We start from the raw sequence: 17,968 nt of genomic DNA, 5'->3' as shown, positions 1-17,968 counted from the left end.
AAACTCTGCTCGAAATGCTCTTCCCTTCCAACCCTTTACCTGATGACTTACACTGCTCTTTCAAGACTTCTCATGCTATCACCTTTCATGGAAATGTTTCCCTCACCTTTTGGTAAGGTCAGAGATACTGCTTCTGTTTTTCAAGATAGTCCCTGGGCTGCCCATTACCAAATCAACCCTAATAACATTAGTTTCAATTATTTCCTTGTCTGTTTCCCTACTAAGCTCTGAATTTCTCATAAACATATATAAATCCTTTAGGCACAAAGCTTTTTCTGGCTGAGGGCAGAAGATGTCAGAGATTCAAGGTGTAAGAAGGACTCAACTCACTGTTTCTAGTTTAAAGATGGAGAAGCTGTGTGAGATGGAATACAGATGGCCTATATTACTGAGAGAATCCCCCAGCTGAGAAACAAGAACCTCTGTCCTATAACCACAAAGAACTGAACTCAGCCAACAATCTGAGTGAGAACATGGAAGTAAATTATTCACCAAATCATTCTGATAAGAGACCAGCCCAGATGAAACCTTAATTTCAGCCCTGTGAAACCCTATGCAGAGGGTCCAGTCAAGCCCACCTGGATTCTGGTCTACAGGACTGTGACCTAATAAATGGGTATTGTTTTTATTCCACTAGGTTTTGGTAATTTGTTATCAAGCGTTAAACAGTTATATAGATTTATTGCTTATTATCCTAAAATTTTTATCAAATGAGAATTTGAGAATATACTAAATGTTCAAAAGCTGTTGATTAGGCTAACCAAGAAAAAATAGAGAGAACAACATATTACTAATATCAGAAATGAAAGGGGGAACATCACTACAGACCCCATGGACATTAGAAGGATAATAAAGGAATATGAACAACTCTATGTCCACATGTTTGATAACCTGGATGAAAGGGAACAACTCCTTGAAAGACACAAGCTGCCAAAACTCACACAAGAAAAACTATAAAATCTGAATAAGCCTTTACCTATTACAGAAATTGAATCAATAATTAATAACCACCCAAAAGAGGAAGCACCAGGCCCATTTGAGTTTACTGGTGAATTCTGCTAAACATTTAAGGAAAAAAATATACTCTTTCAGAGGACAGAGGCAGAGGGAATACATTCTAACTTACTCTGTGATGCCAGCATTACCCTAATACCAAAATCAGGCAAAGATATAACAAGAAAACTATAGACCAATATCTCTCATAAAGATACATAAAAAAATCCTTAACAAATTATTAAATTGTATCCAAGAATGTACAAAAATAATTATACATCACACCAAGTGTGATTTATCCCAGGTATGAAAGGCCGATTCAACAGTCAAAAACCAATTATTGTAATCCATCACATCGACAAGCCAAAAAGATAAATCACATAATTACATCAATAGATGTAGAAACAGCATCTGAAAAAAACCAACACCTATTAATGATAAAAACTCTCAGTAAACTAGGAATCAAAGTGAATTTCCTCAACTTAATAAAGACAATATACAAAAACCTACAGATAGCATAATACTTAATAGTAAGAAACTCTGTACTTTTCCACTAAAATCAGATACAGGGTAAGAATGTCCCCTCTCATTATTCCTTTTGAGCACTGTACTAGAAGTTCTAGCTAATGCAGTAAGACAAGGAAAGGGAATAAAAGGTATATAGATTAAAAAGGAATAAATAAAACTGTCTTTATTCACAGATGACATGACATGATCACCTTTTATAGAATCCAAAAGAATTGGCCAAAAAACCCCCCTAGAACTAATGAGTGATTATTACAAGGTTGCAGGATACAAGGTTAATATACAAAAATCAATCACTTCACTTTATACCAGAAATGAACAAGTGGAAGTCGAAATTAAAAGCACAATACCATTTACATTAGCATCCCCAAAATGAAATACTTATGTATAAATCTAACAAAATGTGTACAATATCTATATGAGAAAAACTACAAAACTGTGATGAATGAAATCAAAGAATAACTAAATAAATAAATAGTTCAGGCTCATGAATAAGAAGATTTAATTTTGTCAAGATGTCAGTTTTCCCAAAATGATCTATAGATTCAATGCTATCCCAATAAAAATCCCAGCAAGTTATTTTGTGGTAATTGGCAAACTGATTCTCAAGTTTATAGGTAAGGCAAAAGACCCAGAATAGCCAACAAAATATTAAAGGAAAAGAACAAAGTTGGATGACTGACACTACCAGATTTCAAGATTTACTATAAAGTACAGTGATCAAGACAGTGTGGTATTGGTAAACAGACAAACAGCTCAATGGAATAGAATTTAAAGCCCCCAAACAGACCTCCATAAATATAGTCAGCAGATCTTTGACAAAGGAACAAGGCATTACAGTGGAGCAAAGATAAACTTTTCAACAAATGGTGCTGGAACAACTGGACAGCCACATGCAGAAAAAAAGAATCTAGACATATATCTTACACCCTTCATAAGAACTAACTCAAAATGGATCTTAGACCTAAACGTAAAATGAAAACTATAAAACTAAATGATAACATAGAGGAAAAACTAGATGACCCTGTGTAGGATGATGCCTCTTTAGATACAACAAACATTAAAGGCATGATTCATTACAGAAATAATTGATAAGCTGGACTTCATTAAAATAAAAAAAATTTCTCTTCTGTGAAAGACAGTATCAATAGAATGAGAATACCACCATAGACAGGAAGAAAATATTTGCCAAGACACATCTTAATATATCCACATATATATTTAAAGAATTTTTACAACTCACCATTAAGAAAACAAAAAACCCTTAAAAACTAAGATATACAGATGTCAAATAAACACATCAAAAGATGCTCCAAGGCTTCCCTGGTGGCGCAGTGGTTGAGAGTCCGCCTGCCGATGCAGGGGACACGGGTTCGTGCCCCGGTCCGGGAAGATCCCACATGCTGCAGAGCGGCTGGGCCCGTGAGCCATGGCCGCTTAGCCTGCGCATCCGGAACCTGTGCTCCGCAACGGGAGAGGCCACAACAGTGAGAGGCCTGCGTACCGTAAAAAAATAAATAAATAAATTTAAAAAAAAATAAATAAAAGGATGCTCCACATCATAGGTCATCATGGAAAGGCAAGTTAAAACAATTAGCTACCACTACATACCAATTAGAATGGCCAAAATCCAAAACAATGACAACACTAAATGCTGATGGGATGTGAAGCAATAGGAATACATTGCTGGGAGGAATGCAGAATGGACAGTCACTCTGAAAGACAGTTTGGTGTTTTCTTACAAAACTACTCTTAAACCTACTCTTATCATATAATCCAGCAATTGTACTCCTTGATATTTTACCCAAAGTAGTTGAAAACTTATGTACCCACAAAAACCTGCATATGGATGTTTATAACAATTTTATACATAATTACCAAAACTTGGAAGTAACCTTTCAGTAGGTGAATTAATAAACAAACTGTGGTACATTTATACAATGAAATATTATTTAGCACTGAAAAGAAATGACTATTAAGCCACCAAAAGACACAGAGAAATCTGAAATGCATATTATTAGGTGAAAGAAGCTAAGGTGAAAAGGCTACTTACTATATGATTTCAATTATGTGACATTATGGAAAAGGAAAAAATATGGAGACAGTAAAAAGATCTCCAAAGTTTTCCAAAAGTGGTTGCCAGGGATTGGTGTCAGGGTAGAGCACAGAGGATTTCAGAGCAGTGTAAATTGTCCGTATGATACCATACTGACACATACAGGTCATTATACATTTGTCCAAACCCATCAAGTGAACCATAGGGACTTCTCTGGTGGCACAGTGGTTAAGAATCTGCCTGCCAATGCAGGGGACACAGGTTCAAGCCCTGGTCCAGGAAGGTCCCACATGCCATGGAGCAACTAAGCCCATGTGCCACAACTACTGAGCCTGCGCTCTAGAGCCTGCATGCCACAGCTACTGAAGCCTGCGTGCCTGGAGCCCGTGCTCCGTAACATGAGAAGCCACCGCAATGAGAAGCCCACGCCCCGTAACGAAGAGTAGCCCCAGCTCTCCGCAACTAGAGAAAGCCCGCATGCAGCAACGAACACCCAACACAGCCAAAAATAAATAAATTAATTAATTTAAAAAAATCTTTAAAAATGCAACATGCAAAAAGATAAATGACACTTAAAAAAAAAAAGTGAACCATAACATAAACTATGGACTTTGGGTGATTATGATGTGTCCTTGTAGGTTCATCTATTGTAACAAAGGTACCACCCTGGTAGGGGATGTTCATAATGGCAGAGGCTATGCACGTGTGGGGGCACGGCTATATGGAAAGTCTCAATTTTCTGTGAACTAAATCTGCCCTAAAAAATAAAATCTTTAAAAAAACTTTTAATAGGAAAAAATATGTTCAACAGAGAGTTGAGGGAACATAGTAGATACTCTCGTTGCCTAACCTGACATCCACGCCTCTTCTCCCTTGGTAAAGAAAACAAATCTGTTTAGCCTGGCAATACGCTCATCCATAAGACTATTCTACCAAGTCCTTCTTGCAGCCAAATGTGGCCAAGTTTTGGCCAGCTATTTTTAAAAAGGAATGTTATTCTGGAAAGTCTTCCTAAAGGTAGGGGCCGTGTACTTTTTTGTCCGTTTCTCCTTTCTCCTGCCTGCATGGTTTCCTGCAACACGATATGATGCCTTCAGCTCATCCTGCATCATAAGATAAAACTGTAGTCTACTGGTATGTTATAAAATAAAATACCCTAAAACTTAGCAGCTTAAAAGACAAACATTTAGATTATATATTCTAATTCCGTGGATGATTCTTCTGTTCCACAGAGGATCAACTGAGGTCTCTCACTGAAATTCAGCTGAGCAGCAGGCCTGGTCTGCAAGAACAAGAACCATGGCAACATAGTCTCACTTCTGGCATTTTGATTATTGTGGCTGAAAGGCTGAACCCAGCTGGACCCCTCTCCTTCTCCATGTAGTCTCAGAGCCTGTCTGGATGATCTCTGCAATAGGGTAGTTGGATTTGTTACATGACAGCTCAGGGCTCTAAGAGCAAATGTTTCAAGAAGGAGGAAGTAGAAACTGACAGTACCTTGAGGCATGGCCTAGAAATTGTCACAGTGTCACTTCTGCCATATTCTATTATTCAAAGTAGTCACATATTCTGTTCAGATTCAAGGAGTGGGGTCACAGACCCCACCTCCCAATGGGGGAAGGGCGAAGAATTAGTGCCATCTTCAATCTGCCATAAATGACCTAAGGATGGCAAAGAGGAACTGGAGGAGCCTGGGTCCCTGACATAAAGTTTCTAAACCACCCCAGTACTGCTTACACCTGAACTTATTTTATGTTACAGTGAAATAAATGTCCATCTACTTTAATTTCTGTTTTATGCAGCAGAAACTGATTCTGAGAACTTCAATAAGAATGTTTCAGAAATAGAGAGACCAAAATCATGGTGATTTACTTAGTATTTGCAACTTTTGTCTTCCAGGGCTTCCCTCAGCCTTCTATCATAACGTATCCAGTGATAACAAATATTCCATTTTATCTTAGAATATCTTACCTGTAACTTTTTTCTGGTTGATATGTAAGAGTTACATAATTTTGGAATTCATTTGCTCTTCATGTTAAATATCCTTAGCGACAAAGTATCAAGAGTCACTATATTAAGATCTAAAAAAATCAAATTTTCACGGATAATATGTAAAATGAAAAGCAAAGATCTTGGAAAAAAAGGTGGTGTAAAATCTGATGAAATATATATTAAAATGGGAGGAAATGTCTGCATTGGTGGCTTGTACTTCCCATCTTTCCTGATAATATCCTGGCTGGTTTTTTAATGTATTGTAGGTTGTCACGGTGATAGGCAGAGGATCTGAAATCAATTCAGTAATGGGAGACTTGGGTTTATTTGTTGCTTTATTTACCTTATCAATGTTTTACTTGATCACAACGCATTCCAAAGCAACATTCTGCCACAGTCAGCATTGTTTGCACATTCATACCCTTACTCATTCAAATTCTTACGCATTCCCACTCTCAGGCACACCCAGACTTATTCTCAAATTTTCCCAATCATGTCCTAAGACCTTCACAAAGTATTCTGAGTGCATGCACACAAACTCTTATTCTCTTTTACATTCTCATATTTTTAACACTTTTGTTTATTCAATTCTTTGCTAGCTTACTCTCAGAAATTCATGCTCTTACCTAATGACACATTCACTTATATACCTGTCGGTTGCACATACACTTTTTGATGCATTTCTGACAAGATAAATGAGTTTTCTTAAATTCCTCCAAGCCCAACTAACCTCTAACTTTTCTATTTCAGACTAAAAGGTCATATCACATGAAAGGGGAGGAACCAGAGGCAGATGATTTGTGATGACAGTGAAGAACTCATGCCTCCACTGTGGAAAACAATATGGATTTTCTCAAAAAAACTGAAAGGAGAACTATCATATGATCCAGCTATTTCACTTCTGGGTACATATTTGAAGAATATAAAAGCACTCATCTGAAAAGATATATGCACCCCCTACGTTCATCACAGCATTATCTGCAATAGCCAAACTATGGAAACAACCTAAGTGCCCACTGACAGATAAATGGATAAAGAAGATGCAAAAAGCCATTAAAAAATGATAAAATCTTGCCATCTGAAACAACGTGGATGGACCTTGAGGGTGTTATGCTAAGTGAAATAAGTCAGATGGAGAAAGAAAAATACTGTGTGATTTCACTCATATATGGAATCTAAAAAACAAAAACACAGATACAGAAAACAGAGTAGTGGTTACCAAAGGGAATGGGGGGAGCGGAGGGCAAAATGGTAAAGGGGGTCAACTCAGTGGTGGTTGTTGGAAACTAAACTTTGGTGGTGGGCACACTGCAGTGTATACAGAAGTTGAAATATAATACTGTACACAGAAAACTTATATAATGTTATTAAAAAATAAAAAACAACATTTTCTTAAAAAGGAAAAAGTAAAAAAAGAACTCATGCTTGCAGACCCCCTGCTTGCATAAATCCCTTTTACGGCTCTGGTAGGAGCCCTAGAAATATGGTCACATGTGTGTTCACAGGCTTTTGTAAACATTTCTATATTAAGGTATTTTACTTGAATTGGTTTAGATCACTATTTTCACACTTTGCCACGTGTAGGATATTGTTGGAGTAGCACTGGACATCGTAGGGATCCATTTCAGAAGAAGCTTATTTGGAATTACACTATTTTAACTGCAATACGGAAAGATAATGAACATTCCAATAAAAAAAACCTGAGAAATTATAGACTCTGATCTGGACTTATGAATGGTAGCTTATTTTCTCATGTTTAATTAATAAACAAAAGAGAAGATTCAGATAAAATGGATTACAAAGTGAAGGCACCAAAGCAATGAAATTATAAATATTTTTATATAGAGAAGCAAACGTGACCCCCCAATGATTAGATCACATAAAAGTAGCAGTTCATTAAGAGGAAAATCTCCCTTTAAAATGGAAGTAATGAATAGACTCTTAAATTGTTTGAGAATTCTCCTTAATGAAGAGGCATGAAACATGAGAAGACATTGAAAACAATTAAATTTCTTGCTGATCTGATGCAAATATTGACATCAATGTAAATAACATAAAATTTTCATGTGCCACTGAATAGAGGACATTGGCAACAAATTGGTTATGTATGTAGTTATTTCAAAACATATTTAAGTCATTGCATGAGAAAACTTGAAATGCTCAGTAATCTTGCAACATATGTATAAAAGAAGTTTGATAAAGTTTTTTGAGATCACTTATAAAACATGGTATTATCTGCAATGAGCTGTAAAGCAGAAGGAAAATTCCCTGAACTTCTACATCTACTATATTGTTACTACTAATAACAATAGATTTTAAGCAACCGTACTAGAGAAAGTACTGAATTATCTTTCTAGTCTCTTTATAGAAGACAGCACAAAAAATTCCTATGTGAAGAGGCATTTTAAGGAATCCATATACAGCCAAAAATGCATGGAAAAGCATTATAGAGGTGTAAGAGACAGCTAATTAATAACAATACTATTTTGCATTTATAATGTTTGTGTTGCCAACGTTTAAAGTATATATTTGCCATGATACATTTTCTCATTTAAATAAAGGCTTAATTTCATATTTAATATTTTATTCACAATTTTGTATTCTTTCTCCTAAGGAGCCCACCTCCAAATCACATCAACTGGCAGCATTAAAGCTGAATCTTATATGCACCCCAATGTTCACTGCAGCACTATTCACAATAGCCAAGACATGGAAGCAACCTACATGTCCATCAACAGATGAATGGATAAAGGAGATGCGGTACATATATATTCAATGGAATATTACTCAGCCATGAAAAAGAATAAAATCATGCCATTTGCAGCAACATGGATGGACCCAGAGACTATCATACTAAGTGAAGTAAGCCAGACAAAGGCAAATACCATATGATATCACTTATATATGGAATCTAAAAAAAAGATACAAATGAACTTATTTACAAAACAGAAATAGACCCACAGATATAGAAAACAAACTTATGGTTACCAAAGGAGAAAGGGAGGGGAGGGATAAATTAGGAATTTGGGATTAACATATACACACTAATATATATAAGATAGATAAGCAACAAGGACGTACTGTATAGCACGGGGAACTATACTCAATACTCTGTAATAAGCTGTAAGGGAAAAGAATCTGAAGAAGAATAGATATACATATATATGTATAACTGAATCACTTTGCTGTACACCTGAAACCAACACATTTTAAATCAACTATACTTCAATGAAAAACTTAAAAATTAAAAAAAACACAAAACTGAATCTATCTCAGGGAGAGACTCACATCAACCACAGTGAGAACAAATGGATTGAAGTGTCACCAGATTTCTAAGGACTATAAGAATGGGGAGCTCAGATGAGGAACACAAGAAAGGAATTCACAAAAATGGGAATGGTGGTTTTTCAGTGCTATGTGAAAGAAAACAAAGGAGATAATACTAAGGACATAATGATAAAGTTGAATCTTTGAATAGTGAGACTTTAAAATCAATCAAATATTTAAGTTTTCTCATTCATACAGATCACTAAACTAAATGATCACCAGAGAAACCAAACGTTGGCCATCTTTATCTTTAGACACCTGGAAAGAGCCCACAGCATTTTTTTTCCAGCATCAGCAGACATCCAATGCCATTACATTAATTGATTCCTGCTGTACACAGATGAAAACAACACAGGGACCATTTGCTGCAGATCCAAACTAAGTTCCACATCACCAGCTCACTGAGCCCAGTTGGCTCATTATAAACTCTTTATTTAGATTAAGAATATACAAAACATTTAGGGACATCCAAGGTCTTTAAGAACAATCCATTAGCAAACCGGCCACTAGAATCCCAATATATTGCATTAAAATGAGAAAATGAAAAAAAATTCAGTATAGAAGCCCCAAATTTCAAAACATATCTTGAAATTTCCCAAGGAAGGATGACAAAAAATAATTTAGTTTTTCCACTGAAAGCCTATTCAAGACAGTACTTAGCCACTCAAATTCTGTTCTCCATTCTCAATTTCTCATACCCCCCACAGGTATCTTGGTGAACATAACTATAGGAAAATCCAAACTGGTAATATTGGAAAGATTGTACGTACTCCTAATAGTGAATATATTTTATAACAGCTTTTACATCATGCCCCATTAGGTTTTGGGTTTTTTTTTTACACTAGTCTGACATGACAGTGTAATTCCCTGTTAAATGCTATAATAGCAAGGATGAGTAATAATTCAACATGATGCTAATGTAGCAGAAGTTTAAACTGCTAATTCGATGAAGCTCTCATTTTGTTTTACATTGCTCTAATCATTGTAATTCTTGAAGAAAAATATGAGAATCATGTAAAGACGAAAAGAATCATGGCAAGAGTTCCTACCTGTTTCTTGTTCTTGCCTAAATGTACGTCTTCGGAAGGAAGTGGTTCTCTGGCTTCAGTATCACCACGTATCAAAGGAGAAACTCAGGAATAGTCCAGAAAGCTTTTCAGAAAACTTTGCTCCAGGTATGAATAGTGTTGATTTCTCCCTCACTCTTCTGATTCCTTTAATATGAGAATAATAAATTACCAAGTCTGTTCTCATGCTGTAAAACCCCTTTCAGACTTTCTCTCTCTTCCTTTCCCAAATTTTATTATAGTACTACAGGGTATATGCCTAGCTCCGAGCATTTCTCCTCACCTACAGTTTGTAATACATCAAATCCTTATTGTGTTCTCCCACCATTGTAACCATCACACACACACACACATACACACACACACACTTTAACCCTGTCACTCATCTACTCAAAAAACTTAGAAGCTTCCCATTGCTTCTGGTTTTTAAGGGACTATAGAATTTCAGATGGTTACATCTATAAACAACTTATATATACAGATACATATATTTATATATATATATATAACAACATAACATGTAAGTGTGTATATATGTGTGTATATAAATTTAAAACAGCTGCTACTTAATTCAAGTAGCTGTGCAACATTTAAGAAATATTTTTCTCTTCTAAGTGTTTGCATGCGGAAATCAGGATACCAAGAGTTTCCTACTTCATAATAATAGTGCACGTGTTGGAAAAGGTGATGTTTGTAATGTGTTCCTCACAGTGAGTGGAGGTCGTGTGGAACATAATGTTCAATTTTTGGAGTTTTAATAAAGTTGACTAATTTTTCTTATAAATGCTATTGATATTGGCCCTGTGAATTGTCTAAAATACAATTTCCTCAAATGTTATACCGGTAAATTCAGACTAATTTTATGATTTGTAAGGATTATTTGATATTAAGACATTGCTCAATGTCTATTATATATGTTTGAATTTTTTTTTCAATTTGCATTTGATTTTGCTTATGATGTTACTTTTGCTGGGAAGATGATTTTATCATGTATATTTCGATGGAGCTATATACTCATATCTTCTAGGTTTCCTACCATGCTCAAAGGGGGTGAAGCTTGTATAATATTGAAGATTAAGTAATTATTCAATGACTACTGCTAATTTCGTATTTATTTAATTAAAATTTTGGAGCCATCTGTACCTGATTTTAGTCAAAGTATCCCACCTCATAATCTTCCTCTAAAGTGCTAGCTTCTTGTCCCAAAATTATTAATTGGACAGATTTCTTCACCATAGTGATTGTGAAGTACATATTCAAGTTCCCAAGTATTTATTATTAGACTCTCTAGTTCAATTCATTAATCTGCTTTAATTGTGTTTAATACCAACTTTTAAATGTCATACAACTAGATTTCTTCCATTACTCATATTTTATAGGATTTTATATCCTTTTGGATAATCTTTAGTAGTGTTTTTCAGTCTCTTCCCTCAATATCTCCTCTCATCTTGTGGTTATCATAATTCTTATTATATTGTAGATGCAATAATATTATAGATGTTTTTATTTTAGAAAAAAACCAGACATGTTTATAACAGTCTTCTTTGTCTAAAATAAAACGTTTTAATTTTCCCATTGTTCCTTTTCTTTCGCTCAAATATATTAGTTATTTTTTATATGGGTCCTGCATACTTCTTTTTTTTGTTGTTTTTGGTTTTTTTTTTTGCGGTAAGCGGGCCTCTCACTGTTGTGGCCTCTCCCGTTGCAGAGCACAGGCTCTGGACACGCAGGCTCAGTGGCCATGGCTCACGGGCCCAGCTGCTCCGCGGCATGTGGGGTCTTCCCGGACCGGGGTACGAACCCGTGTCCCCTGCATTGGCAGGCGGACTCTCAACCACTGCACCACCAGGGAAGCCCCTGCATATTTCTTTTTAATATTTTTACTGGATGACTTATATTTTTGATGTTAGGTCAAAGGGACTCTTTCATTTGATGATATGCTTAAAATGACTCATATACAGGAAATTAATTTTTTAAACTTTAATATCATTAGACTTGTCACTGAATTATCATAATTATTTCAACTATTTTATCAAGCTGACACCACTATATAATATCACCATATTCAACTGCGTTTTCTGAAATTAATAATTATTCTCAAATATTATGATATTTGCATCTCTTATTGTACTCATTTGTTTATTAAGCATTTCCAACATGAAAACATAAGTTCTAACTGTTCTGCAGTTATTTATGGTATTTTTGATGTATCAAATATTCAAGTTTTACATTGTCAGATCTATCATTTTTTTCCTGTTTTATGATGAAAGGAATCTCTTAAACATGATGATCTGACAATTTTTTCCAATTTTTCAAACAGTTAAATGATTGTACCAACATGATTTATTGAATAATTTACCCTTAACTCACTGATTTGCAAAGCCATGCTTTATATACATTAATTAATCCTATACTAATTTCAATGTGCTACATATTGATTTAAAGATACTGGGCCAGACTCATGCTATATTTTATTCTTATTTTCCAAAAGCTATTAAAATAAATTAATTCATTACCATTTTTGCTGGAAAGCAAAACGCAGACTTCTCTGTGTTTCAGAAATTGTGCAAAATTCCTAAAAGATGGAAAGAAGATAGGAGTTCATTGATTAATACATAAAAATGTTTGCCTCCTACTTAAAGATGTAGGGAGTAGAAGGGGACACAGAGGTCATTTGCTTGGGTTCCCCTAGAGGTGAAATATTCCCTGCATATTCTCCCTCTTGCCTCGTGGGTACTGACAGTAGAGTGAAGATGTCTTCAATGAAAGACTTCAATTTATTGATCAGAAAGATCAATAAATGGGAGCATTTGTGTTAGTGTCCCAATGTTTGATAAACTGGACGTGCATGTATGCAAATAAGATCCGTCAAGGATTGCCCTTTTCCAGAACCATGGGAAACAGATCAGTAGCAAAACCTACTGCTCCCCAAAGGCTGATTGTATGAGCAGCAACTGCTGGCACTGACTGACAATCCAAAGCACATACTGAATCAACAGCCATTCAAGGAGAGCTATTCCAGGAAAGGAAGAGATAACAAACTTAATGAAATAAAGTATTTATAGCTAAGACCACAGCATTGAGGTGACAAGGAGAAAAGGACTTTTGAATATGTATGGGGATTGTTGATAATATTGCACTATCCAAATTTTTTTACAGTAGGATATGAAAGTTAAATATTAGATATTTTAATATATATAGCATTAAATATAGAGAAGCTATTTAAAATATATAAGATATGCTTAGCTAAAGAACAAATTAGTAAATTAAAAAACTGAACTTAGATATTTTCCTAAAAAGAAAAACAGAAATAAATGAAAATATGAGATATGTAATTATAAAAGGGTTAGAAGACATGGAATACCAGTTCAGTAGTCACGATATTTATTTTAATATAAATTTTTAAGGAATCTGCTTTTAAAAGACTAAAGAGGAGGAAAGATTAAAGGATATAACTATTTTTTCTGATAATATAGCAGGTTAAGTTACTCGCACCAACATTCCATTACAAAAAGAGTAAAATAAAATTAAAACAAAAGAATAGAATACTTTACAAGCATCAATAAGCCCACAAGAGGGAAGGCTGAAGGAAAATGAGGAGTGATTATTAATGGCTACAGAGTTTCTTTTATGGGGAGGAGTTTGATGAAAAGTTTCTAAAATTGATTGTGGTAAAGTTTGCAAAACTCTGTAAATATACTAAAAGCCACTGAATTACAGACTTTAAATTAGCAAACTGTAAGGCATATAAATTATATTTCAACAAAGTTGTTACATGATAAAGAAAAGAACGTTAATAGGATAATATGCAGGGAGAGCAAGAAAAAATGAGTAAAGGACAATCATGATAGACAGCTGAGAATAACTCCAAATATATTCCTAGTAAGAAAAAAGAAATAAATTGTGATTAAAGCAGTATTTTAAGAGAAAAGGCAAAGAATTTTCCAAAACAGATAAAAACACCAAAAGAAAGATTTCACAAGGCCAACGAATCCCAAATAAGATGTAATAAAAGGAAAATCATAACTAAACCCATCATAATGAAACTGCAGCTACCAATGACAAAGATAAATTTTTGAAAGACATTAGAGGAGGGAAGAATACAACTTATTTCTTTCTTCCAGTTTTACTGAGATATAACTGACATACAGCACTAAGTTTAAGGTGTGTACAGCATAATGAATGACTTACATGCATCATGAAACGACTGTCACCTCTCAATTTCACTCATCCCTCCACTGCCCTCCCCTCTGGCAATAACCTATTTATTGTCTCTATCTATGACTGTTTCTGTTTTGTTATGTTTGTTCATTTGTTTCATTTTTTTTAGACTCCATACATAAGTGAAATCATATGGTATTTTTCCTTCTCTGTCTGACTTATTTCACTTAGCATAATAGCCTTTAGGTCCATCCATGTTGTCGAAAATGGCAAGATTTAATTCTTTTTTTATGGCTGAGTAATATTCAGCCATAAAAAGACAACACAAAGAGGTTGTCTTTTCCCCACTGTATATTCTTGCCTCCTTTGTCATAGATTAGTTGACCATATAAGTGTGTGTTCACTTCTGGGCTGTCTGTTCTGTTCCATTGCTTTATGTGTCTGTTTTTGTGCCAGTACCATTCTGTTTTGATGACTGTAGCTTTGTAGTATAGCTTGAAATCAGGGTGCCTGATAGCTCCAGCCTTGTTTTTTCTCAAGACTCTTTTGGCTATTGATAATCTTTTGAAAATTTTAGAATTACTTGTTCTAGTTCCTGTGAAAAATATCACTGCTATTTTGATAGGGGTTGTGTTGAATCTGTAGATTGCCTTGGGCCGTATAGCCTTGAGTAATATTTAACAGTATTCTTCTAATCCATGAACACAGTGTATCTTTCCATCTGTTTGTGTTCTCTTCAATTTCTTTCATCAGTGTCTTATAGTTTTCCAAGTACAGGTCTTTTACTTCCTTAGATTTATTCCTAGGTATTTCATTCTTTTTAACGCAATTGTAAATAGGAGTATTTTATTAATTTCTCTTTCTGACAGTTCTTTTCTAGTGTATTTATAGAAATGCAACACATTTCTGTATACTAATTTCATGTCCTGCAACTTAAGTATATTATTTTGAAGTCACAATATTCAACTTTTAATTGTTTTAACTGTTTAATATTCAAGGTTTTAATTTTTGAGAAAACCTAGACCTAAAAAGCATAAATAATTTACCCAGTGTCTCAGAGTCATGAAATTCTTCAGGCATGGTTCAGAATTATATTGTTTACATCCAATTATCTTTTTAATATAACTCATAGCCTAAAATTTTGAAGAAGAAAAAGTGAAACAAAAATTCAAAATATATGACTGATTTGTTCACACCCTGACTGTTGAATAGTACTGATTATAATGGTAGCTGTTTTCCTATTCTTCCATGAGAAATGGTGTATTTTCAAGTATGGGCCCAGTTGTCCTTTCCATGTCCTTTATTCAAATATTGAATGCTCATGGTGGCACCAGGAATTTTCTGGATGAAACTATTTATCTGACTTATCTCTACTTCCTTTTCTTTTAGCTGTAAAAGGAGAGAGGAATTCCCCAGTGTATTAGAGGTACAGATGTATAAGTAAGGTAAAAGTAGAAATTAGTTCAATATTGAGGTCCAAACAGTTATACTTATTATTTCCAAAGCACTCTCATCTATTTACCATATTCTTTCTGTGTGAGTGAGGGATCTTTACATTATTCCAAACCTAAATATACTGAAATCCATTATTTACTAAAATTCAGTGTCAAATGCAGATCAGTGTTTCATCTTATATAACTTCCCGAAGGGTTTTGGAATGTGAACAGAATGATTTCGAATGGACATGTTTTCTCAGGCTAATATACACAAACACTTCCGCTAGTGTATCCCACTCCAATTTTTATCTCTATTCTTTCATACTCATCCCAGTAAACCATAATGAGAGGAACAACAGACAGTTAATAGAGGCTGCTATTTCTATGAGGATACCAAGCAATGGGCCTTGTTTGACAATTACTAGAAAAACAAACACAAAAGACTGGTCTAGATAATTTCCCAAGTTGAAAAAGAAATCAAAAAGGAAAATGGACAAATTAACACTAATCACAATTCTCTAGAACACGTTAATTTTTTAGCCTTGGGTTTATTCTACTTGGCCCAACCTCTACTGTGACAAAAACTGTCTTCTTTATGCTTTCAAATTATTTGGAACATTGGTGGCTAATAATAATAGCAGGTATGGTCATTATAGTATATATCAAGGCTGATTAGGGTTTCAACAGACTTTTATTTTTCTTAATGATAAAGCCTTTAAACTGTCACTTGAAAGTGAAACGGTTTCAATAATATCATGAATGTGGAAACATTGCAATATATTATATATTCATCAATAACTAATTTTAAATCACATAAAATTCAGTCATAGTAAATCTTTTTACATACTCATTTTACTCTCCTGAAATTTGATGTGGCGTATTCGTTTACTCTATCTCTGCTTTGAACACATCTAAAAAGTGTTTTAATACACTTGACTTAAAACTGTCAAATGAGAAAAATGAAACTCTCAAAATGACATGAAATGGTATTTAGGCTGTAGCTTAGGGCAGTAAAAGTTAGCAATCACCTACTGAAGATAAAAATGCCATTAGAATAAAGAGGACACTTCAATAGTTTTTACATCAAAGTCACCTGGCTATTTAAGTCTCCCTATCTTTTTGGACTAATAAGCCTTTTTTTTTTCAACAGAAATATTTCTTCAGACAATCAGGGGGGTACATGTCTGTGATTCTCACTGTAGACAGAAGTTCCCAGCTGCTGTAGATCTCAGATGTAACCAAGAAGGAATGGCTTCCTATTGACCTAGTTTATTTCTTTGGGGGGGATGGGCATCTGCTAACTTTTTTTTTTTTTTAATTTTTGGCTGCGTTGGGTCTTTGCTGCTGCATGTGGGCTTTCTCTAGTTGTGACGAATGGGGGTTGCTCTTCATTGCGGTGCATGGGCTTCTCATTGCAGTGGCTTCTCTTGTTGCGGAGCACGGGCTCTAGGTGCACGGGTTTCAGTAGTTGTGGCACATGGGCTTCAGTAGTTGTGGCTCACGGACTCTAGAACACAGGCTCAGTAGCTGTGGTGCATGGGCTTAATTGCTCCACAGCATGTGGTATCTTCCCAGACCAGGGATTGAACACGTGTCCCCTGCATTGGCAGGCGGATTCTTAACCACTGCACCACCAGGGAAGCCCCTCCATCTGCTAACTTTTTACAATGAGGAAAAGGAATGGATTATTGGGGTGGGGTGGGGGTCGGGGTGGAGGGAGAAAGAAAGAGAGAGAGGGAGGGAGAGAAACTCTAAATTTTAACCTATTTCAGTTCTTCAAGCCCCTGCCTACCTTCTATAAAATTTTTCCTTCTTGCTAGAATGTGTTTTGCTTCGCTTTCTACCTGGAGAACTCCTCAGCCCAGATTTCAACTTAAATATCACTTATTCAGAGATCCCTTTCTCTAACTCCCACCTCAGTCATATTATATTAATCAATCACCCCTTTAATATTAGTTATAATAGTTTATAAGTTTATATTTGCACATATGATTATTTATTTTGATGTGTGACTTCTACATTTAAATGACTGTTTTGTTCACTGGTGTGTTCCCAGGATGTAACACAGTGCTTTGCACATAGACAAATTGTTCTCTCTTTCCTCGAATATTTTTGGGGACTTACTAGGAGCAAAGCCTCGTGGCTGTGCTGAGCCCGTGAAGGACATAAAGATATATAATGCCACACTGTTGCCTTTAAGGATCATATAATTTAGAGGGTGCAATTATATAAATTGTCCTAGAACAAAGCAAAAATTGAAGTCGCAGCAGAGGGAGAGATCAAGAACTTGAAGTAAAACAAAGGTCACAGTTATCAGGATACTTTCTTTGAGGGACTTCAAAGACACTAATTAGTTAACTGCTCTTTGTTCTTAGGATGAGCAGGTAGTTCTTTCGGCAAAAGGCAAGTAA

The 17,968-nt window shown here is 35.1% G+C and overlaps 1 protein-coding gene across 14 annotated transcripts in view; it reads right to left on the bottom strand.

Annotated features, from left to right (window-relative positions):
• ARPP21 (cAMP regulated phosphoprotein 21) overlaps positions 1–17,968 on the bottom strand; it is a 1,021,360-nt gene that overhangs the window by 343,858 nt on the left and 659,534 nt on the right. For all 14 annotated transcript variants that reach the window (XR_013830175.1, XR_013830176.1, XR_013830177.1 and 11 more), the window contains 2 exons: positions 12,477–12,535; positions 9,943–10,107 (listed from right to left, as the gene is read on the bottom strand). The gene's annotated coding sequence lies outside the window, so the exon portion shown is untranslated. The remainder of the gene's footprint in view (positions 1–9,942; positions 10,108–12,476; positions 12,536–17,968) is intronic.

Source organism: Stenella coeruleoalba (genome assembly GCF_951394435.1).
Source record: "Stenella coeruleoalba genome assembly, chromosome: 10".
Lineage (NCBI taxonomy): Eukaryota > Metazoa > Chordata > Mammalia > Artiodactyla > Delphinidae > Stenella > Stenella coeruleoalba.
Note: the sequence above shows the minus strand (reverse complement) of the source record. Positions and strands in the feature narration are given on the sequence as shown.